Here is a 17,561-nt window from a genome sequence, read left to right on the forward strand (position 1 = left end):
TTTTTGGTGTTTTGTTTTGTTTTGTTTGCTTTTTCAAGACAGGGTTTCTCTCCTAGAACTCACTCTGTAGCCCATGCTGGCCTTAAACTCACAGAGAGCCACCTGCCTCTGCCTCCCTAGTGCTGGGATTAAAGGCGTGCGCCGCCGCCGCCGCCGCCCAGCTGAACCTATGAGTTTTATTGAGGTTCCTCACAGGAATGTGGGTGAGAGGTTACTTACAGGAGCAGAAATGACTCAAGACAGCTGCCTCACCAAAGGCCACCCCAGCACAGGTGACAGCAAAGATGGGACCTGGAGCACAGTGCACAGCCTGCAGGGTGGAGACCATCCTTCCCAATTGACTCAGTTGATCTGAGTTCCTTCAAAGTGCTCAGCTGGTTTCTATTTGGCCTCAGCAGCTGGTCTGGTCTCAGTCTTCTTTGCACCTTGATTTGTCTCAGATTCTCAGCAGGCTTTATTGTTTAAGTTTGAGAGAAAAGGATCTAGTGAATCTGGTCAGTCTCAAGGACTTCCTCTGAATCTCTTCTGAGTCATTTACCTTCTGGCTTTTGGAGCTTCTGTAGGATGGAAAGTTTCCATCTTGGAGGAAAGAGCTATGCATGCAACATTATAGTATTTTATCATGTATATAATGTAGTTAGATACATTTTTTAATTTATGTGTCTATATGAGTGTATTCCACCTGTGTATGGGTGCCCATGGAGGCCAGAATAAGGGGCAGATCCCTTGGAGTTGAAGTTAATGCTAGTTGTAAGCTGTCCAACATGGATGCTGGGAACCAAACTTGGGTCCTCTGGAAAAGCAGGAAGTGTCTTAACCGCTAGACCATCTCTCCAGCCCTGGATTATATTTAGAAGCACTTTTCCATCAAGACCTCCTCCCTAAAAGGTGGAGAACACCCCTAGCCTCTCCACCACAGTAGCTTAGCAACGGGGGATGCTCGTCTCCTCTATGTGCCACCACCTGGAGCTGTGGCCACTGCCCAGCACAAGGTCCTATTGCACCACAATAGGCTTTACGAAGCCAGGCAAAGGTCAAAGCTCTAAATTTAGTATTATTTCTGATGAAGGCAAACTGTTTACACACCATCAAAAACTGAACCCCCCCCCAAGCAAGACATTGTAACTTGGGGTGACTCCACATGTTCCTAATGGCTGTTCTTCTCCAGTTAGAATAGTTCTTGTCACAGTGGTCCATCTCAAGTAAGGCGGCATGACAGCTAACGGAACAATACTCTTCCCCGAGAGAGAAACTCTGAATAAAGGTCCGATGCATCTGGAACAGGACTGGAAGGCACTCTGGAAAGCGGTGCAGCTCTCTTTCTTGCTGTGTAGAGTTCCGTGTGTAGTTCCCATAAAGAAAGTTCTATGCTGACACTATTTTACCATTTGTACACGTAGACACTTGATACATGCCATTTTAATTTGTGTAGCTTTTCTGGTGTTAATAACAAGTTTTTAGAACTGAGTTATAACATCTGCTCTTTGATTTTGTCACCAGTAAGATGCTAAAAAATGAAAATAGCACGTCCAAGCTGCTCTTCTCCAACATTTACCACTTTCTCAGGCTGCAAACATAAAAGCCACACCAGTCTGCCCAGCTCAGAGGGCCACCCTGCCAGAGGGCCACCATCTGTTGTACCAGCATTTAAGTGTGTGTGAGTGATAAGTGTGATGGTTATGACTGACGTGCAAATGGGGAAACTCGGGGCACAAAGGGGACCAGAGCAGAGGCTCTCTGCAAATGAGAAGGAATTCCCAAACTATGGAGTACTCAAGTGATTCGAACTCATTTCAGATTCCTTCACAAGTGTTCTTCATTCTTTTTTTTTTTTTTTTTTTTTTTTGGTTTTTCGAGACAGGGTTTCTCTGTGTAGCTTTGCGCCTTTCCTGGAACTCACTTTGTAGACCAGGCTGGCCTCGAACTCACAGAGATCCACCTGGCTCTGTCTCCCGTGTGCTGGGATTAAAGGCGTGCGCCGCCGCCGCCGCCGCCGCCGCCGCCGCCGCCGCCGCCGCCGCCGCCACCACCACCACCACCACCACCACCACCACCACCACCACCCGGCAAGTGTTCTTCATTCTTAATAAATGTATTCTTGCCCCGACAAAAGGGAACACCGAACTATTTGATTCATCTTAGAGCTGGTCCCTCTTTTCTGATTATTTAGGTATTTTTAACAATTCTCTACCACTGGCGAACCTATGACAGGAGACTTTCAAAGGCAGCATGATAGACAGACGCTGATTTCAGGTGCCTGCTTCACGGGTAAAACAAGGAAATTGAAATGGGAGTGCAGTTTTCCAGGTCTTCACCTGTTCTCTTGCTCAGAGGAGTGACGACCCCTTAACTGTCGACTCTGGTGTTGTGACAGGCTGGTGAACTTTACTGGATGACAAAAAACAAAAGACTACCAGGGATCTATTCTAAGCTGGGATTCTTTTGTATTAGTCTATTGATCTTGTATTTAAAGAAATGAAACATCAAAGCAGAGTTGCTCTCTTCCACAGAGCTTGCACACTGGCATTTTAAAACAGCGTGTTTTTAACCAACATGCAGACTACATGAACTGTGTCGTTCTCTCTGTGTGAAAGCACTCTGGGAAGACTCCCTGAAAATACCCAGGTCATCAGAGCTCTTAAAACCCAGAAATTGTTAGGTTTTTTTTTGGCCGTTGCCTAAATCCCAAGTAGTTACAGACAGGGTATAAGAGACATTTTAGTCTCATTTACATTAAGTTGACAGTTTCACACTCCTGAAAAGACAAAGGCAAACAAAAAATTTACTTTATATACTCCACACCCTCCTGTTTTTCTTAAATACCTAAATACTGAAAAATTACACAGAGAAATGTAAAAACACAGTTCTTGAGAGCCTTGGGGGCACCATTGACCTTTGAATGGCTTCAGGTTCAAGGCCACACAGCGCCTATGCTCTTGATCAACTCCCCTGATAGTAACCCTGCTGTTTTTCTAGGACACAGCCTTACTCTTTAGCCTAAAAAGCATGCATGTTTTTCCAGGCTCTCTCCAGGCTTTTGTTGGCCCACACAGGTTTTAAATATCAAGACATAGATCAAAATAAGTTAAAATTCACAGAAAAATCCAGTTCCACTAGAAAAGTCAGATACTTTCGTAATCCTGGGCCTATATGCATGCAGGAATAATCCAACTGAGGCAGGGGAATGGCTGGGCCTTTCACAGGTTGGTGTGATGCTAACCTTGTTGGTAGTGACTGCCATTTGCCCATCAGATGATCCTGACGTGAACTCCAGGCTCTGTCGGATTAATAAAGTTGTCAGGAGAGCCTGCCAGGTATTCTGTGTCTGAACTGTTTCGCAACTGACATTTGACAATTTAATCGTTTCTAAGACAGCCCAGACATATTCCCGGCTACCTTTGTCTGCTTAGCGAGCTAAGCACTTCCTCATGCCTCACAAGCCAAGAACTCTCTGTCCCATGGCTGCCCGTGTGTGCTGCTCTAATGCCCTGTGCAGGGTTCTGGCTTTCTCCTCCACTGCCCAACTTTGATGGGTATTTCTTTTACACTAGATTGTCCTAAAGTAACAGCGATGCGCCTTCAGTCAGCCATCACTCCTGCCAACCTGCTGCCAATCTCTAGCTTGTCCTCAGCATTTCAATGTCTATTAAACCCAGTTAACTTCCCAAATTCCCTGCCTGACTTCTTCAAACACTTGGGACTTCTGATAAAGCTCTTTCTATTTTATTTCATTAACATGGATGTTGGCTAGATTTACATCAACTTGATTTCATCTAGAGTCATTTTGGAAGAGGGAACCTCAATTGAGAAAATTGGCCCACCAGACTGGCCTATGGGCAAGCCTGTGGTACATTTTCTTGATTGATAACTGATGTGGGAGTGCCGAGCACATTGGTAATGGTGTCACCTCTGGGCAGGTGGTCCTGGGTGCTCTGAGAAAGCAGGGTGAGCAAGCTATGGAGAGCAAGTCAGTACGCAGCACTTCTCCATGGCTTCTGCATCAGTTCCTGACTCCAGGTTCCTGCCTTGAGTTCTTGTCCTGACTTCCCCACAAGTGTAAGACGAAAATAAACCCTTTCCTCTTCAAGCTGCTTTTGGTGGTGGTATTTATCACGGCAATAGAAACACCAAGGGAACGTGTATATTCACTGAATTTGTATGAGGGGGAGAGAGAGAGCAAGATTGGGTCTCACTGTGTAGCCCTGTCTGGCATGGAACACACTATGATGCCAGAATAGTCTGGAACTCAAAGAAATCTGCTTGCTTCTGCCTTCTGAGATCGGCAATTAAAGGCACGGACTCAGACACACTGAATTATGGAGGAATGCATACAGAAAGGTGAGTGCCTGACCCCAGAGCACTTCAGTGGGAGCAGCAGAAACTGAAACACAAATGGTGATGATTCAAAGTGCTCAGAGCTGAGCCCCCTCTCCTGGATTAAAGTAGGGCTGTCCAACAACATTCCAGTAGTGTGACACATTTTAAATTCTATGATAGTCTTGTTGAAAGGAGTTTTAATATAAAATGAATCCCACAATATGAACTAGATACAGCAATATAACAAAATTAGTCCCTTCACCACAGAATCAATATAAAGAACCACTAGTGAGCTATTTGTAATCTGTACTAAGTCTTTAAACCAGTTTGTAACTCACACTGACAGAACACCTCAACTCGAGGGCCTGTAGTTCAAGAGCTCAAGGGCCACATGACTGGAGGCTACAGGGAAGTAGAGATCTAGAAGATCCTCCAAGTCCCAGAGGCAATAGAAGTTAAATAAAGCTTGAAGGCTAAAGAACCATTGGGAATAAATAAATCATTTGTGGACCCCTGGAGCTGGGCTGGTTAGAAAGCCACAGACATACCTTGATGGTGCTTGGCCTTCTCTGATTTGGGAAGCTAAGCAGGACTAGGCTCCGTTTGTATCTGGATCGGCAAAAACAAAAAACAAGAAGACACAATAGGAGGAGCAAAACAAAGTGCCATACACATTTACAGGCTGGAACAGGAGACAGGTGGAGGTGAGCACAGGCTGAAGCAGTGTCCGAACAAACCTCTCTAGGATGCTGGAAGATCTTATCCTCTGGGTAGTGGGGAGCCAGTGAAAGTTTCAATCAAGAAAGTGGTTTATCAGATCTATGCGTAAGACGGATAGTTTACAAGGCTGTAACTACAATGAAATTAGCCAGGTCTGAATTCATGCAAATAGAGTTAGAGTACAAAGACAGAGTCTCTAGAAAGTGGGTGTCAGCTCCACACAAAGAATTACTTTTGTGAATTGTCAGTATAGCCCAAGGCACTGTGTGCTTGCTGGGAGGCTGGAAATCCAACTATGGGGGGTGTAGACCCAGATGCCAGATAAGGACTGCCAGGAGTCAGGCGGAGGAGCGGAGCTCTTTTGTCCCCGAAATGCACTGATAGCACCCCATGCTCGGTTCCCTTTGAGCACGCTGTAACGATGGCTTCCACTCCTATTCAGCAGCATATTGGAATGCAAGGGAGAGAGACAGGGCTATTATTACCAAGATAACCTTGAGCCTGTTCTAATTTATTTTTTAAAAGAAAATAAATCACTCTCAACCTCTATTGCCTCATTACTGGGGGGGGGGGGGGGGGGCTAGAAGAACACTTTTATTCCCCTAGCAGCCAGTATAAGAATTCTTTCTAATAAGAGAATTGCCTTTGCTGTGAAAATGCTGTAGTGCTCCAGCTTGGGGGTAGGTGAGCGCTTTGGGGCAGGAGTGTCACAGGAGACCAAGGATTCAAAAGACAGGCTGAAGCTGCAAGGCAGGTAGGAGGGAGACGACTTGAGCAAGTCCTCGGGTGATGAAGCTGAAATTCTGGTTCCACGGGAGGGAAGGCTCTGGATTCTGCAGCCATGCTGACAGCAGAGAAAAGTCCTGCATAACAGTGCAAGAGGGGACGCCAGAAAGACCAACCACACAGAGGAGCCACAGGAGCCCTGCAGAAGTCAGCAAGTCAGACACACATCCCCTCAGCAGCAGCACGGGGTACTCTGTTATTCACAATAGAGTTCCCAGATACTGGGGCACACAGGGACGTGACCATGGCTAAAAGCAGTCACAAAGGACAGCCACGCTGGACTTCTTACCAGCTACTTTTCTCATCGCGTAACAAAATAATTGATAAATACAGCCTAAGGAAGGCCATGGCTTAAGAACATGGTAACAGGAAGACACAGCAGCCAGATGTGGAAACAGAGAGACAGATGAATCCTGCTGCTGCCCTCTGCAAAAGCTCTGCAGGGCCTTCCGCATACACAGACCCAGAGACGTGTCTCCTAAAGGTTTTATATCCAGTTGAGTTGACTGAAGAAGAGCCGTTCCAAGGTTGAGTTGGCAGACGCTGCCGACCTTGGCAGGACTTCCCATCCCAACTTGTAGGTGTAACTGTTTCAAGTGATCATCGTTGGAGTGTTCTGAACCTTGTCAGTGTGTTTAACCAGAAGCTCTCTAAATGCAAGCTGATAGAGGTGCTGAATCAACAAGCCCTTGGGGGCAAAAGGAAATAATGCCACACTCCTGTGAGGGCTTTTCACTAGATAGAACATAATTGATACATTGCCATATTTAAATAGCTATAGGTTAGTAGGTGATTATCATTGTTGTTCACATGCATGTGTGGGTGTGTGTGGAGGTCAGAGGACAACCGTGGCTGCCATTCTCTCAGTGGCCTGGAGCTTGTGGATTTGACTAGACTGACTGACTTTAGGTCAGGCAACTTGAACTTGCTCATGGAAGATCCTCTGTGCCTGACAGTGAACACGCACGCCTGCAGTCTGGTGCATGTCTGGTGCACACACAGTGCAGAATGGCCAGAGCTTGCCATTCCTCCGCGTCTCCAGGTTTTACAAGGAACGTTTATTTTAATAATCTAACAAAAACTCTGATAACCTGAGTTGGAGAGAGCGCGATTGGTGAAGGGTTGGTGAGCCTTGCAAGCACAAGGAGCAGCGCTTTCTAAAGCTGACCCTGAAGGTCAGCTGCCACATCACCCCTGTCCGCAAGCCATCTTGCATTCTGGGCCAGTTTCCAAACAGCCTTGGGGGCTCATCTGGTGAACAGCACAGATCACCTTCATTACCATTGCAACATGCCCTTTAAAGCCTCTCACAAATGCGGGCATCCAGAGCTTTCTGGGATGCTAGACAAACATAAACATTACTGTGGTGTGCAACCTCAGGTTGGTGCTATGCCGTGGCTATGGGATCAGTTCAGGAAAGCACCCATATGCCGCTTTCCATGCTCTGGACAGTTTTGAGAAAAGTTATCAGATGCTAGCTGTAACACCCTTACCCAAGGAACATGTTCCATAAATAATGCCGGGCTTCTTTCTCTCCTTCTCCCCCTCCTCTCTCTCCTTCTCTCTCTCTCTTCTCTCTTTTCTCTTTCCTCTCTAATAGCTTAGCAATACACATTTCCCTGCACACTGCAAATGGCTATGGGCACACACATGAGCAAACCTCACACTAGACATGGGCGGTGGCACCAGCTAGCCTGTGGTGACCTGGAGGCAACCCCGTCACACCGGAACAGTATAACGCAACACTTAGAAAACACTGATCATGGACTGCTCTCGCTCATCCTCTTAGGTTCAGCGTATTTTATCAACTATCCAGCACAAAATCACCCCACTACAACTGACCACAGGAGAGGGATGGTGCACAAGGAAGTGGGGGGAGGCAACAGGAAAGATGCCTGAGAAAGGTAGGGGGTGCGGAGGGCATCTCGGGAGGGTTTGAAGAAGGGATGGGGGAGGGGCGGTCAGAGAAAAGAGAAAAAGAAAGGAAATGGAATGTGTATTTGTTACACACTCCAGCCCTGGTGTTCAAGGAACTTCAAAATACAAAAACTATTTTTGACCTTGATCATGTTTCCCAAGCTCCAGGTTCAAGAGCAACTCCACAGGCAAACCAGCTCCAGGCACAGTTGGATGGCACGGGCCCCACCCCGCCTGGAGGCTGAGCATCCTTCAGAACCTGCAGCTTTCCTCTTCGGGATTCCCTCGGCCTCACCCTGTTTGCTGGGAAGGACTCAGCTCAGAGACACCCTCTCTGGAAAGCCTGTCTGGCCCTTGCCACTGTGAAGGGACACCCTACTCTGAGCTCCACTTGTCACACATTGTCCTGTACTGCAATCAGCACTTACTGGGCTAAGTGCCCCATCACATTTCGAACTTTTTGGTAAATTAATAACCAGGAATTAAGTTGAAAGTCCATCAAATTGGAAACCACAGAGTTTGAAGGAATGCCACATCCGCCTTCTGAGCAGACTCTGTAACCCATCTCCAGCTGAGGCTGTTTACAAATGAACAGTCAATCTCTGACAACACAGGTACCACTTGGCACATGTCTGCTGTCTCAACACTCAGGAGGCAGAGGCCAGAAGATGGCAAGCTCGAGGTCAACCCAGCTTACACAGTAAGTTCTAGGCCAGCCTAGACTATATAGTGAGACCCTGTCTCAATAAAACCAAAAAAGAGATGGGAAGGGAAGGAAAGGGGTAGGGGGAAAGTGGAGGGGGGAGGGAGGGAGGGGCAGAGGGAGGGGCAGAGGAAGGGATGGATGGACAGATGAAAAGAGACAAGAAGAGAAGAGAGGGAGGGGGAAGAGAAAGAATAAGAGGAAAGGTAAGGCAGGCAGAGGGGAAGGGAGGGGAGGGAGGGGAGGAGCAGCTTCTGTTAGTACTGGCTTAAAGCTCAGATGTGCTTCATCTCTGTTCACAAACGTTGAGCCACCGGATCCCAACTCCACCTCCACGAAATCTTCACAGGCGCAGAGTCCTTTTGTTAGTATGAAGGGCACCTGAAAGTTTGCTCAGCACAGCATGAGGCTGTGAGGAGGTGGATAAGTGCAGATGTGTACATCTGCACACATCAAGAAGACAGATGCTGGGCATGTGTTGCACACCTTTAATCCCAAACTTCCAGAGACAGAAGCAGGCAGAACTCTGTGAGTTTAAACCATCCTTGTCTGCATAGCCAGTTCCAGGCCAGCAAGGGATACAAAGTTCCAGATCAGCCAGGGATTCAGCACAGACACACACACACACACACACACACACACACACACACACACACACACACACACGAAAATGGGTGCCTATGTGCACAAAGTCACAGGTATTGGGCTAGAAAATGGCTCAGGGTAAAGGTGCTGACCACCAAGCCTGAGGCCCTGAGTCAGATTCCCCAGACCCCCTGTGGTAAAAGGACTGCTTCCTCCAGGCTGCCCTCTGACCCCCTACACACCATGATGTAGCATGTGTGCACACATACAAATACATAAATGTAATTCTTTTTAAAGTCATGGATTTTTATGTCCTCTCTGTCCTGCTTTGGGGCAATTTTTAATTCTTAAAAATAAATAACAAGGGAACTGGAGAAGTGACTCAATGGTTAAGAACACTGGCTGCTCTACCAGAGGTCCTGGGTTCGATTCACAGCATCCACATGGTGGCTCACAACCATCTGTAATGGAATCTGATTCCCTCTGGTGTGCATGAAAATAGGTCACTCATATATATAAAATAAATAAGTATTTAAAAAATAATAAAATAAAATAAATAACAAGGCGGGTGGTAGTGGCACACTCCTTTAATCCTAGCACTTGGGAGGCAGAAGCAGGCAGATCTCTGAGGTCAAGGCCAGACTCTTCTACAGAGCAAGTTCCAGGACAGCCAGAGGTACACAGAAAAACCCTGTCTCAAAACACCAAAAATAATGAATAAATAAACAAGGTAAAACTTGTGGTGCTTTTTTTTTTTTTAAGATTTATTTTGCTGTGTGTGTGATTTGTGCACATGGATGCAGGTGCCCATGGGGTCCAAAAGAGGGTGCTCAGTCACCCAGATCCAAAGCTACTGATGGTTGTGAGTTGCCTGGTGTGGGACCTCTGCTGGAGCAGAACACATTTGTAACTGTTGAACCATCTCCCCAGCCTCAATGTTGAGATTTTTAAGTGTTCGACTAGCATTGCTGATTACAGTCCTATTATTACACGACCTTCAACACTATCTATTTTCTTCACCATTTCACGTTCTTAGAGAAGATTGTGCCCTTTGAACAGGGGGCCTCAGGCTCCCTGGGCAGCTGCTGGCAGCCATTGTTCCCCTCCTTTCCCTGTGAACAGCATCCATGTTTTCCTTAACACTTTATACAGTTGTGTTGTTTTGAGAAGGGGGCTCATCGTGTAGCCTGCCTGAGCTGGAACTTGCTATGCAGATGAGGCTGGTTTTGAACTTGAGGCGATCTTCCTGCCTCTGCCTCCCAAGTGCTGGAAGTACAGGCACGTGTCACCACACCCAGCTTGTACTTCATGTAATTATTCTCATAAGCATTTGTCCCGCTTACTACACTTAGTATGCTTTCACGGGTCACTCATGTTGGAATATGTTCACATCTGCTTGCTGTTTAGGGCTGAGTAATATACTAATGTATTCGCACATCAAATGTTGTCAACCCATTCTTCTGTTGATAATCAAGCTGTTCATAATGCTACTGTGAGCGCCGGCAAACACGTCATAAGGCCCCAGAATCCTCGACTACACGCTTTCAGTTATAGTTATATATCTACAAATGGACTTGCTGGGTGACACAGTAACTGTGTTTGAGGCTCAAGAGATCACCAGTTTTCCACAGTGGCTGCAACATTCTGACTAGCCCTGCATGAGTGTGCTGACATTTTTAAAGAAGAGCTAAGATAGGAAGCAACCTAAGCATCTAGGGGCAACTGTTTCCATGGTTTGTAGAGCAGGCCCAGTGAACTACACAAAGCAAACAGAAAAATACATAAACACAGAACAGTGGATCCTCTTATTATTTACCAATTCCTATGATTAAGAAGAGCTGAATGTGTTACTTGAATAAGAGTAGATATGTGAGGCTGTCGTTTATACAAAGGAGAAGAAAAAGGTTTTTATATAGGGCTTGGGGAGACGGCCTGGTCAGTAATGTGCCTGCCCCGCAAACATGAAGACCTGAGTTCAGATCGCAGCACCCACAAAAGAGCCAAATGTGGTGGTGTGTGCCTGTAACTCCAGCTTACAGGGGAGGGGCAGGAAACAGGTGGGTCCTTGAAGCTCATTGACCAGCTGGCCCAGCAGAATCTGAGCACCAGGTTCAATGAGAGACTCTGTCTCAAAAACAGGATGGAGACTGATTGAGGAGGACTCATGATGTCGACCTCTGGCCTCGAGGCACACATGTGCGCATGCACATTTAAAAGTACATACACTACATACAACACACACTTATCACACAAGGTTAAAAGTATATTAATACATATAAATGTACTTGGAAACATATAGCCCATCACAAGAGTTCAGGTACTATTTCTCTAATGTCCCCAGCACTTTGAGGGAAAGACAAAGTGTTTTATAATTTGAACAATATAACCTACTTGATGGTTAAACTTAAAATGAAATAAAATGCACTGGATTTCTGAACATTGTACATCTGAGCCTTCTCCCGCATGGGGTGTGACTACGGGGTGGTCACGACCCACCTTCAGAGATGTAGAGAATTTTGCCTCTGTACCTCAGGTACCTCCTGAAAGGCCATCTCCTCTTTTACTCATCCACACATATTCCCTTTCTTCCTGTTTTCCAAAACAAACACTAGAGACCTCTCTTTCCCTCCCCAAAGTGAGGCATGACCTCAAAAAGTCCAAACCCCCCTCCAAGCCTCCAGGCATAACATCCCCCAAAAGTGATGATAGGCGCTAAAAGCATCAGTCAAGCACACTGAGAATAAACACCCCTCCCAATGCTGTAAAATCCCGTGGAAATGGAAGCCCAGGAAACATAAAGTCAACCCTCCACGCTTCCCTGACACATCTTGCCGGCTGTGTGTATTTGTAGCCCTGGCCCTGCGGCACTCAGATTGGGAACGGAGAATAATACTTTGTTCATTAGCTTTGGGCAAACACCGAAAAGCACAGTGGCCCATCTGTGTAGGAAAGGCCACAATGATGTCGAGCAACAAATGCCAATGCCTTCTTATTATCTGCCTAGACCAATGGGTTCCTCAGACACAAACTTTAAATGATTTTTCCCTCAGTTCTATCACGTCCTGAGTGAACCCCTGACCCGTGCTCCTTGTCGCTGCGGGTCCTGAGGGATGTGCACTTCTGGCCAGTCGCTGTGCTACTTTTCCTGAGAATCCACAGTTGATCATCACAAGATTCAAGAGGAGGAAAAATATTATCAGTATTTTTAAGCACCATTTGAATAAAAACATTGCTTAGGGACACACACACTGGTGAGTCACAGACCTCCGAGGTTATTCTGAGCTTCTCTGCCCACTGCAACCCAGCCACATCTGGTCCCTTGTCAAGATAGTAACTCATTAGAGGGACACTCAACACTAGCTTCCGAAGCCATCGCATAAATGTGGGAGTAGTCCAAGCCTCCAGCTCCTCTGCTGGAGCCCTCAGAAGCAGAGGAGAAAGAAAGCAGCCGCGCACTGTGGAGAATGTGTGTTCTCAGCACCCAAAGCAAGGTCCTGGATATTTACTTCTTAAGAATTAAATCTGTAGGAAATGTTACGCAGCTTTTTTAAATCTATGAATTTCAATTCTGTTTTGATGTGATGGCTCCAAGTTTTCAAGGTGAGGGAAGGTGGCGACAGCAGAGGAAGAGGAGGGAATGGAACAGTTTCTAAATCAAGAAATGTACAGTAAGAGTTTACAGTGGGTGCCGGAGTACCGCCTTCTCTGCAGACAGGTTCAGCTGGTGTTCAGCGGAAACTCGCCCTGCACAGCCAGAGGAGTGCTTGGCAACAGAAAATACTCCCGTTTCTCCCCGGCATCTCCCCAGTACTCACACCCCGGAGTCCCTAATAAAAATCACTTTAGCCATACCACACCAATGAGTAAATGGCAACATGCTCTGGGTTGTGATTCAGCCCAGGTTTCCTGTCCTCAGTCCCATAATTTTAATCCTGAATTGTTCTTCATGTAATCAAACCTTGTTTTGAAATACAATTTAAATCATGATTTTAAATTGGTCATAAGAATAAATGTAAATGAACATGAACTGTCATTTATAATTAATTTGACTCCTCTACTGCAAATGTTCAAAATTAAATCCCATGAATTATAATATTTTTTAAAATTAAGCCAAATATTATAAAATGTTTTTCTTTTTCTTTTCCTTATTTCTTTTTTCTTTTTTCTTTTTTTTAGTAAGGATAGGATCAGAGGCACTGGCAGCAGAAGCGCTGGTGAGGAAATGGGGGAAGCGTGTTCTGTCTGTGGCTTTACTCTGTTATTAGAGGACCCTCTCAGCCCATCATGCTGAGTCGGTAGCTGGAACTCACTGACACAACCCTGAGGTCTGATGAGAGAAATCTCTAGGCATTTTGAAATAATCAATATTTAACTTGGGTTTTAAGCATAAATATTGTAGATCACTGGCTTGCTTTAAAGGAAATGGTAAATAAAGCCAAAGGCACTGGATCTTCATTTTGCTTTCAGATCTGCTAAAAAATAACATATTCACAGATAAGGTGACAGGTCATCTTTTGTTTTGGGTGAACTAAATGTAAAATCGTGAAAGGGGAGCATGACGAACATGTGCCTGCAAAGCAGAGTCATTTTCAATTTGCATACCCGAGTCCCCTTGCCTCCCTGGAGGCGAACTACTTCAGAAATAACTCAACAGTTTACTCGTCCCCTCGCCAGAGCATAAATACATGCTCCTTCAAAGGAACAGAGACATGCCAATTGCATGCTAAATTACTTACAATATACATATATATCAAAGACAACAGCCTATTTGAGATGCAGAAAAAAAAGATAAAGTCAAGGATGAAATCCTAGCAATTGTCAGTGGGGTTGGAAGATTCATATCTCATCATTTTAAAGGTAGCTGTTGGTACTTTATACTTTTTGTTTGCTTGCTATTATTATTTATTTCTGGCCAGAGAAATAGTACTTGATCACTATAGTATCTCTCACCTGGGGTGTGGGGGAAGCCTTTTAGTACAATGATCTTTTCCCCAGAGAATACCAGCATGTTTAATCCTACTGGTAAAACAACCGACGCGCTTATATCAGAAGGGTAGCATGTAATATAAGACATGCATCACATTTTACATAGACATACAAGACAGATGCATGTTATACATTTACATCTATACTATATGCTTGATCCCAGGTGTAAAAATCCACCTTAAACACACAAAGCCTCAGTGACGATCTTAGCCCACTTAGGAAAGACAAATTGGTATGAAGATTACTACCTTTGATGGAATATGTCTTTATAAACCAGCCTGTCACATTTTAACTTTTTAATCATCAAATATATTCCTGTCATTTAAAAATTCCTAATTTCTAATGTGACTTGATGTTTTATGTATGAAGTTTAACAATTTAGTATTGGCAACCAAAGACATTTCCCTGTTTCCTGTCAGAAGGCTAAGTTTGAACCCTGGCTTAAACAGTCCTCGTTAAACACTGCATTGAGCACACTCCTTCTACTAATAAGAGGAAAGGTAAATAGCACATTAAGACTTACTGAGATTGTGCCTCCCTTCAGTGGAGCCTGTTACTTGAAAATTTTGCTTATTAAAAGAGGGGAAACCTTACAAGGTGGAAAATTTTTAAGCTTTATTCCTAACATTCAATTATTGCCCCAACCGGTTTTTTTTTTTAGTAGTACAAACTATTAATTTACAAATACGGAGCCTTTCTCAGTGGCACGCTTCCAAAAGCCACCAGGTGTCTGATTGTATTCAAAACCGCAACCCAGGGAACACTTACAGCACATACACAAAGGAAAAGCCAACTGAGTTCCGATGTTGTTTCAAGCCTATCTGCCATCAATTATTTTCACAACCGAGCATAAATTTCACCTACAAACGGGAAAGGTACTATGTGCCTATAAGACGCGCAACAGGCAACGGGCGTTCCTCAGAGTAATCCAGTCCTCCCCGTAATGTCAGGACCTGGAATGGAAAGGCAAAGTTACGGGGTAGAGATTTCAGTTCTTATTATTTTCCAGTTTTTCTGTGTAAGCAGCAGACCCTAAGAGGATCAGCCGCATTCCATGTCATCAGCATTTTCTGAGTGCCATGTTTAAGTAGTTCTCTGAAGATGCCCTGAGTGTATGTGAAGATGAAAGGCTTATGAATATCAATAAACCCGAGTCCAACTGCAAACCTTATCGTTTTCTAAAATGCATTTTGTTAGAGACAGCTAAAGGATACTGGAATTTTGCTTTCTGGGTTCATACTCTTATGGTACAAATACCAAAATATGCATTAAAGACTTTATCATGCGATAGGCTAAAGAAGAGGAAAATCAATAACTAGCCCCAATTCAAAATAACAAAAGGTCACTTCATGCTGCAGCCTAACGGGACGGCTTCAACCTTCCAAACAAAAGTCGTCGCTATTAACCTTGGTCTCTGACTAAGAAGAGAGCTATGAACGTCGTCGGGTTGGCAGACCAACAAGCAAGCCTAAACTTTCAAGACTGAGGTCTGACTGCCCTTGAGGGTTCACCTTTATCTCCCCTGAAAAATGCCAATATAAAAATTCTAAAATACCTTCATAAGCCCCAAGGAAAGCCTGTGGACAGAGAGATGGTGTGATAGACTCCTTCCTTCCACTGCTCAGCCGCTTCTCCTCTGTGCGGCTGAAAGCAAATGCATGGAGAGTCAGCCGCATATTTAATTAGAAGCGAGCTGCTGCACTATCAGTGTGGGGATCTACCTCTCCAATCTCTTGTGAGTCAATCTTTCCCATCTCTGATTTTCTTTTATATTTATGCTAGAATATTTAATTGTAGACAAAAGGTTACTCTGGCTGTATTCACTGCACAGAGGCACAATAATCTGCTTTAAAAGGCTTGACATTTCAGGCTTTTCAAAAAGGCTGAAAAAATTATATCCCTGCTTTTGTTAATCAATGAAGTAGAACTCTCCTGAACAAAAGAATTAAATTGCTTGGTTGGTTTAATAAAACCAACAGAAATAGCTGCTTCCTCTGGGTTTTATTGTGTAGGCATGGCGCACGCACCCAGCACTGTAATTCCATATGATTCAGGGCAAAACTCTAATTTCTGCACACAGTTGGGTTTTTAAATCCTATTCAGACCCTACCCATTCTGGCTGGTTCTCTAAGGCCGTATTTATCATCAAACTTGACTCTTTTTCTGAAGTGTGGCAACCATATAGCAATTTTATTTTTGTTCCTGTGTCTGTAACCCTCCAAAAAATGTCCATTAAAAATGTATTAATCTAAATATCACCTTCTTGTTCTGTTTAGTCCAGAGCTAGTGGTTTTACACATCTTTTGGGATATTTAATTGTGGAAAAAGGACTTGGAGGGATTAAACAAGTGACAGGAACTTAGATGTGAACATATAAAATAGTACCTTAAACAAAAACACCCCAAGATCAAACCAGAAAATAACAATTTTGTTAAATTCATGTTTGCAGCATAGGTTTGCAAGTCATTGTGGGTATATTTTGGCAAAAGACCCCAAAACTTCCAAGGTAACCAGGGTGATTGCAAAAGATGGCAGAGACATCCATTCCTTTATCTAATCATGAGGCAGGTCATAATTTTACTGAGAAGACACAGCAAGACCATCCAGGGAGGTATCCCTTTCTTGGGTGCATGCAAATGGATCCTTTTGTTTTGTTTGTGTCCAACACTGAGAAAGAGACATGTTCTCCCAAGGTTCTCTGTGGAAGCAGCTAAGAGTTCAGATGGTTCATGACATGCTTATGTTGCAGGTTTTGAAGATGGGGAAGGAAGAGTGGCAAAAGGAAGCACTGGTTGGACCAGCCATTGCCACCCAACCTCAAGCTTTACACGGTGGTTAGAGGTACAGAGAGCATTTTCCAAGATAATAATGGAGATAAGAGCCAACAGATGTATTTATGCCGGACAAATTGCCTAATGCTGCTTCTGACTTCACAGTTCTGGGGCTGAAGGTCACATAGAGGTCATTCAATCCCATGCCCTGTTGGTTTTGTCAGCCCCCCACAGAGCTAATGAACAGCTAGCACAAACACACCCTTAGTAAGTGCTCAATAAATGGAAACTACTGTTGTCTTTACAGCCCTTGTCTAATCCATTTCACATTGGCAGGGATCTGCAATAGCTGGCCCCACTACCAATCAGTAGAAATGCCACTAGCTCAGCTGGAGGCGCTGGATTTCTCTAACGAATACACACATTGCTGCAAACATGGAGGGGAATTACCTGTCTCAGACTTACAAAAACTTCATCTCCTCACACGTTTCCAGTCTCCATCACAGCAAATGAAGGTTAGGCTATTTTCAGTTATCTCAAAGCACCAGCTTTCTTCATGAGAGGGAGCCTTCCTTCCTCTCTCTCTCTCCCTCTCCCAATCTCTCTCCCTCCTCTTCCCTCCCCCACCTCTCTCTCTCCATCTCTCTTTTCTTCCTTTCTCTTGTCTTTAAAGGAAGAGTGGTTCCTACAGTGATGAATGCCTATATCTGAGGCTGAGGCAGGAGGCGGAGAACTGGGGACTGCCTGAGACATGGTGCAGCTTTGGGAGGAGTGAT

General features: G+C 44.8%; 2 long non-coding RNA genes across 3 annotated transcripts in view; one reads left to right on the top strand and one right to left on the bottom strand.

The window, feature by feature from the left end:
- LOC107401777 (uncharacterized) overlaps positions 1-15,748 on the bottom strand; it is a 646,803-nt gene extending 631,055 nt beyond the window's left edge. Inside the window, exon 1 of one of the 2 annotated variants that reach the window (XR_013051991.1) lies at positions 7,884-8,405. This is a non-coding gene — a long non-coding RNA (uncharacterized LOC107401777). Of the gene's footprint in view, positions 1-7,883; positions 8,406-15,569 lie in introns of those variants that run through there. The other variant, XR_013051989.1, reaches the window with a different exon arrangement.
- LOC121830111 (uncharacterized) lies at positions 7,568-17,221 on the top strand. The gene is made up of 3 exons (XR_006073059.2): positions 7,568-7,727; positions 7,903-8,440; positions 16,764-17,221. It is a non-coding gene; the product is annotated as an uncharacterized LOC121830111 (long non-coding RNA).
- The last annotated feature ends 340 nt before the right edge of the window (positions 17,222-17,561 follow it).

The sequence above is a fragment of the Peromyscus maniculatus genome, chromosome 6 (genome assembly GCF_049852395.1).
Source record: "Peromyscus maniculatus bairdii isolate BWxNUB_F1_BW_parent chromosome 6, HU_Pman_BW_mat_3.1, whole genome shotgun sequence".
In the NCBI taxonomy this organism is placed as follows: Eukaryota; Metazoa; Chordata; class Mammalia; order Rodentia; family Cricetidae; genus Peromyscus; species Peromyscus maniculatus.